Source organism: Lathyrus oleraceus, unplaced genomic scaffold (genome assembly GCF_024323335.1).
Source record: "Lathyrus oleraceus cultivar Zhongwan6 unplaced genomic scaffold, CAAS_Psat_ZW6_1.0 chrUn0090, whole genome shotgun sequence".
NCBI classification, from domain to species: domain Eukaryota; kingdom Viridiplantae; phylum Streptophyta; class Magnoliopsida; order Fabales; family Fabaceae; genus Lathyrus; species Lathyrus oleraceus.
The window spans coordinates 62487-70001 of NW_026112481.1; the positions used below are offsets into that span (position 1 = coordinate 62487).

At 37.2% G+C, this 7515-nt stretch overlaps 1 non-coding gene across 1 annotated transcript; it reads right to left on the reverse strand.

Moving 5' to 3' along the window:
- Positions 1–636: 636 nt before the first annotated feature.
- Positions 637–743, reverse strand: LOC127112378 (small nucleolar RNA R71). The gene has a single exon (XR_007798741.1). It is a non-coding gene; the product is annotated as a small nucleolar RNA R71 (small nucleolar RNA).
- Between the last annotated feature and the right edge of the window lie 6772 nt (positions 744–7515).

Sequence of the window (7515 nt, forward strand, 5' to 3'; positions counted from 1 at the left end):
GTCGGGGACTTTTATTTAGTCGATATCGTAACTCTTCTGTTACGCTGTAGAGACTAAGGCAATTTTTATTTTTTCCCTTTTTCGTTGATTTGTATGCCACACACTCGCTCACAAGGCGAGCTGTATTACTTACGAATCAACGACGTCGAACGATATCTCCGATTATTACGACGAATTCGGGAGTATCGTGCTAGAAACAATCTTCCTCCAATCAAAGTTCCTGATCTCAAAAATCTCCTTCCTTTAACGATACCAGCGATGGCCAAACCAGCTCGTGCTCTTCGAGATTACGCTGCTCCATCACAGGATGAGCCGCATTCGAGTATTGCTCCACCCGCAATCGAAGCGAACAACTTCAAACTTAAACCTTCGCTGTTGCAGGCAGTGCAACAGAATCAATTTTCTGGAAATCCTACCGAGGATCCAAACCTTCATTTATCCGTATTTGTCTAATACGCTGACACTGTTAAAGCTAATGGTGTCACTTCAGAGGCAATTCGACTTCGTCTCTTTCCTTTCTCGTTAAGAGATAACGCTAGAAGATGGCTTCAGTCTCTTCCTTCCAACTCAGTCACCACATGGAGTGAGTTGAAGAAAGTCTTTCTTGCCCGATATTTTCCTCCAAGCAAAACAACTATGTTGAGAGCCCAGATAAATGGATTTAAGCAAAAAGATAACGAATCTCTTTTTGAAGCATGGGAAAGATACAAGGACATGATGAGACTTTGCCCACACCATGGTTTAGAGGACTGGTTAGTAATTCACACCTTCTACAATGGTCTCTTGTACAACACAAGGTTAACAATAGACGCCGCCGCCGGTGGTGCACTTATGGATAAACCTTACACCGACGCTTATCAACTTATCGAGAGCATGGCCCAAAATCATTATCAATGGGGAAGCGACCGAACAGTGGTAGAAAAACCTCAAACAAAAGGTGGCATGTACGAGATAAGTATCCTTGATCATGTTAATGCAAAAGTGGATGCTCTTGCCCAGAAAATTGAAAGTTTAAATGTATCACCTCCAGCCACCGTGGTTGCCGTAACTCAAAATTGCGAGGTCTGTGGAATTCAAGGTCACACTCCTACAGATTGTCAACTCCTAACGGAATTCAAACAGAACAGGTGAACTATGCTCAAGGAAATCCTTATTCGAATACCTATAACTCAAACTGGAAGAACCATCCTAATTTCTCGTATAAAAGTAACAACGCTTCATACGCACCAGGTCAAGCTCCCAGTCAAGCTCCAGCTGTACCACCTGGATATCAAAAGCCGACCCTATCTACACCTAACAATAACGTTCCTAGGAAATCCAACTTGGAAATCATGATGGAGAACTTCATAGCTTCTCAACAGCAAACCAATAAAGAATTCTTAAACCAGAATGTACACACTAGCAAACAGATTAAACAACTAGCAAGTAAAGTAGATGCCCTGGCTACCCATAACAAAATGCTTGAAACACAAATCTCGCAAGTAGCTCAACAACAAGCGTCTACTGCTGCCCTAACTGGTACATTTCCTGGACAGCCACAACCTAATCTGAAAGGCCACGCTCATGCAATTATATTACGAACTGGTACAGAGGTAGAAGGACCATCTGACCCAAGGATTGAGAACCAAAACTCTAAAAAGTCAACTGAGGAAGAAGGTAAACCTAAGGAAAAGGAAGAGTGTAATGAGGAAACCGTAGAAAAAAAAGAACCTTATGTACCTCCACCACCTTACAAACCACCTATCCCTTATCCTCAAAGGCTAATTAAAACCAAAAACACGGGCCAATTTAAAAAATTTGTTGACCTACTGAAACAATTAAACATCACAATTCCTTTTACAGAAGCTATTACACAAATGACCTCATATGCTAAGTTCTTAAAAGAAATTTTATCTAATAAAAAAAACTTGAAGATAACGAAACCGTTACACTCGCTGCTGAGTGTAGCGCAATAATCCAAAATATGCCTCCTAAACTTAAAGATCCTGGTAGTTTTTCTATACCCTGTCAGATAGGAAAATTTGTCATAGACAAAGCTTTATGCGATTTAGGAGCCGGTATCAGTGTTATGCCCTTGTCCATATGCAAGAAACTTGAAATGGGAGAATTAAGACCAACTAAAATGTCTGTGCAATTAGCAGATCGTTCCGTTAAATATCCCGTAGGAATTCTTGAAAACGTTCCCGTGTGCATAGGTCAATTCTACATTCCCACCGATTTTATAATTATGGACATAAGAGAAGATGAAGTTACCCCCATTATATTGGGAAGACCCTTCTTAGCAACTGCCGGTGCTATCATTGACGTAAAACGAGGACGACTCACTTTCGAAGTAGGAGAAGAGAAAATTGAGTTTATTCTTTCCCAATTTTTGAAAGCACCTGCGATAGAAGACACATATTACTTCATGGATATCATCGATGAATGTATAAAAGAAACAAAATCGAAAATGACGATGTGTCCGACTATCGTATAGAAGACAGACTGAACCAATGTTTAGCGATAACATCAGATCCTACGCAATTCCTTAAGAAACCAACCCTCGACCTGAAAACACTTCCCAAAAATCTGAGATATGAATTCCTAGACTTAGAACTTGAACGACCAGTAATAGTCAATGCAGACTTAGGAAAACTTGAAACCGAAAAACTCCTACATATCTTAAGAAAATATCCAACCGCATTAGGATACAACATCACCGATCTTAAAGGGATAAGTCCTTCTATTTGTATGCACCGCATCATGCTAGAAGAAGACTGTAAGACTTCTAGGGAACATCAGAGGAGGCTAAACCCGATCATGAGTGAGGTAGTGAAGAAGGAAGTAACTAAGTTATTAGAGGCAGGTATCATATATCCTATATCCGATAGCAAATGGGTTAGTCCTGTACACGTAGTACCAAAGAAAGGAGGTATAATAGTGATCGAAAATGAAAAAGGAGAAACTATAACCAAACGAATTGAATCGGGATGGAGAATGTGCATTGATTATAGAAAGCTAAACAAAGCAACCCGAAAAGATCATTTTCCTTTACCATTCATATACCAGATGTTAGAACGACTAGCCAAGCATTCTCATTTCTGCTATCTGGACGGTTACTCAGGTTTCTTTCAAATACCGATCCATCCTGATGACCAAGAAAAGACAACGTTCACATGTCCTTTTGGTACCTTCGCTTATCGACGAATGCCGTTTGGCTTGTGCAATGCTCCTGCAACTTTCCAAAGGTGCATGATGGCAATATTCGCCGATTTTATCGAAAACATCATGGAAGTCTTTATGGATGACTTTTCCGTATGCGGGTAAAGTTTCGAAGAATGTCTTGAAAACCTAGAAAGGGTTCTAGAACGATGTGTAAAAGTAAACCTAGTACTTAATTGGGAAAAATGTCACTTTATGGTACAAGAAGGAATTGTTTTAGGACACATCATATCAAATAGAGGAATTGAAGTAGACAAAGCCAAAATAGAAGTAATCGAAAACCTTCAACCTCCGAAAACTGTGAGGGAAATACGAAGCTTCTTAGGACATGCCGGTTTTTACCGATGATTCATTAAAGATTTCTCTAAAATAACTAAACCTTTAACCGAATTATTAATGAAAGACGTTGAATTCATCTTCGACAATAAATGTTTAGAAGCATTTCAAACACTTAAACAAGCATTGATCTCCACGCCCATAATGCAGACCCCAGATTGGAATAAACATTTCGAAATAATGTGTGACGCAAGTGACTACGCTGTAGGCGCTGTTCTAGGACAACGAAAGGATAAAAAACTTCACGTCATATATTATGCGAGTAGAACTCTAGATGAAGCGCAAATGAATTACGCCACGACCGAGAAAGAACTTTTAGCAGTAGTATTTGCACTAGATAAATTTCGTTCCTACTTGGTCGGAGCTAAAATAATCGTTTACACTGATCACGCTGCCATTAAGTACCTCTTAACAAAAAAGGACGCTAAACCTAGACTCCTAAGGTGGATCTTGTTGCTACAAGAATTTGATTTGGAAATCAAAGATAAAAAAGGAACTGAAAACGTAGTAGCAGATCACCTCTCTAGACTCGAAAACCTGGAACCAGAAAGAACATCGATCAACGATGATTTCTCGTACGATAAACTTATAGCTAATTTGGAAGAAAATAGAGCTGACAAACAGGTGGAGACCACCTTGGCTGTATGCGTTACACCATGGTACGCTGACTTTGTCAATTATTTAGCCGCCGGAGTGGTTCCACTTGATTTATCCTACCAACAAAAGAAACGATTCTTCCATGACATAAAACATTATTACTGGGACGACCCTTTACTTTTCAAAAGAGGCTCCGATGGTATTTTCCGTCGCTGTATACCTAAAGAAGAGGTAGAAAGTATAATCCAACATTGTCATTCCGCTCCTTATGGTGGACATGCAAGTACATCCAAAACCTGCTCTAAAATCCTACAAGTCGGTCTTTATTGGCCAAACATATGAAAGGATGTACACACCGCTGTCAAGAAATGCAATAGGTGTCAACGCACAGGAAACATATCTAGACGTGACGAAATGCCACAAAAAGGCATTTTGGAAGTAGAAATTTTCGATGTGTGTGGAATAGATTTCATGGGACCTTTTCCACCTTCTTTTGGTAACAAGTACATACTCGTAGCGGTTGACTACGTATCAAAATGGATTGAGGCTATAGCTTCTCCAACAAATGACACACGAGTAGTAATTAAACTCTTTAAGAATATAATCTTTCCAAGATTTGGTGTCCCAAGAATAGTCATCAGTGACGGTGGATCTCATTTCATATCTAAAATACTCGAAAAATTATTGTTTAAGTATGGTGTAAAACATCGAGTAGCAACACCTTACCATCCTCAAACTAGTGGACAAGTGGAAGTGTCTAATAGAGAAATTAAACAGATATTGGAAAAAACTGTCGCTACATCGAGGAAAGACTAGTCATCAAAATTACCCGAAGCTTTATGGGCATATCGAACCGCTTACAAAACTCCCATAGGAACAACCCCATTTAAGCTTATTTATGGTAAATCGTGTCACCTCCCAGTGGAGTCAGAACATAAGGCCTATTGGGCTATTAAAAATTTAAATTTAAACTATAAGGCCGCCGGTGAAAATCGAATTCTAGATATAAACGAATTAGAGGAACTTAGACAATATGCATACGAAAATGCTAAAATCTACAAGGAAAGAACGAAAAAATGGCATGATAAACGTATATCAAGGAAAACTTTCAAACAAGGCGATGTAGTCCTATTGTTTAACTCTAGACTTAAGTTATTCCCAGGAAAACTACGCTCTAGGTGGTCTGGCCCTTTCAAAGTCACTAATGTCTTTTCTAGTGGGGCTGTAGAAATTAAAGGAAAATCTATTGAATCATTTATCATAAACGGGCAGCGTCTAAAACATTATCATTATGCTGAAAACAATGAAGACTCGCAAGTCCTGCACTTAGACGTATTGTCTCCAAAATTAATAGGTTAACATTTAATAGTTTTCTGTCGAGCTTGCGACATTAAACAAAGCGCTTCGTGGGAGACAACCCACAAATTTTTATTTTTCTTTGATTATTCTTTTGATTTTATTCAGTTTTCATTCTTCATTTTCTTTATTTTATTAAATTTTTCTTCTTTTCTTCTTTCGGCATCTGGCCAAATCCTGACTAAAATTCTTGTTTTTCTTTTCTTTAGTTAACACTGACCTGATGGCACATATTGATCATATGGGTATTAATTTCCGAGGGAGAGCTCAGAGACAAAAATTTGAAGAACATGCTGAGAGAGAGATGCACCCAAATTTTTATGCTGATGATTGTGCAATGACCGTACTTGGGCTAAGAGATAGTGTCCTATATCTGCTGAATCAAATAGGGTGGGAAACCACTCCTATTCGGAGACAATTTGTTACTTACCGGAGGCTAACTCTAGAATTCCTTAGCTCCCTAATTTATTTACCGAACCATGGAAAAGGAATAAACCGAGGTTTCATTCAATTCAGGATGTTCAATATGGAGTATCAGTATAACATTAGGGAATTTACTAACCTCTTAGGGTTCCCTACTTCTTTTGACACATTCACCATGAACCAAGAGGACCTCTTTGAATATCGAGAGCTTGAGCATTTTTGGGGAAGTTTGACGGGAAATGACGAACCTAAGGAACATGAGTTTCTTTCTGGAAACATACATAACCCAACTTTTCGTTATTTCCACAAGATCCTAGCACACACTCTTTTTGGGAAAAGTTCAAACATTACCACAGCCGTGTGATGATCCACGTCAATTAATGAAGTTCCATCAAGCGGTCCACGTATTTCATTATTTTCTATTTTCTGATTTTTAATTCTTTTATTTCTTTTAATTCCATTTCTCTTTAAAAATTCATATCTCTCTCATTATTGGTCCAAAAAATATGAGACCAATTTCATTTTTCTCCTTCTAATTTCTACTTTCTAAAAATGATTCTTAATATTTTTTATTTTATCATTTGATATTTTTTAGTAATTTTCTCCTTTCTGCTTATTTTTAATTCATTTAAAATAGTTTTTGATATCCAAAAAATACAAAAATATTTTTCAAACCTCATTGAATAATGATAGATCTATGAAAAATATTCTCATCAATTTATTAATTGATTTGAGATTGATTTGAGATTTTAGTTCAATTAGGTTATTTTTATGCATTTTAATATTAAAAAATACCAAAAATATTTTAATTCAAGTTTTCATTTTGTTTGACCTTGATCTTCTCTATCTTTGGTCAATACTTGTTGTTTCTCTCATTCCATTTCCATTAATGCACTTTAATTCTTCATCTTCTTTCTTTTTCTTTTTTGATCAATGAGTTAAAGATTGGTGGTTAGCATTGATACATAGAGGTTTAATCTTCCTTGATTCAAACCTAATTCATCTTGATCATGGATCAAGTGAATGGCTTTGCATTAAGGATAGATTGCTTCCTAAATCATGCAAAGAACCTAAATCAATACAAGATCATTTCTCATCTTCTTTTTGGCATGGCAAGTTAAAGGAGCTTGATTCACTAATCAAGATCTCTAACTTATGTTATTGCCTACATTATTATTGACCAGCCTCAGATAGTTGTGACTTCTACATAAGTCTAATTATGATTGCTTAACATAGCGCTGAATTGCCTTATGGCACACTAACTCTAACACTAACCATTAACCATTAACATTTACTTCTTGCTCTTTGCATTTATGCAATTTACTATTCTTGTACATCTTATTCATTTGCTTTCTCTTTTGCTCATTTGAGCACATGTTTATGATAATGCAATTTGCCTTTTGCTCACTTGAGCACATAATTGTGTATATATTATTATTATTGTGCTTGTGTTTTATTTTGATTGTTGTGGACCAAATGCAAAAATTGACAAATGGACTTAGTTTCTAGGATATTCCCTATGCAAAATTGGAGTAAAAGGACCTTAATATTGAAGATGGATTAGAAGGACCAACTCTGTAAACTCACTCTTGTCCATGCTTG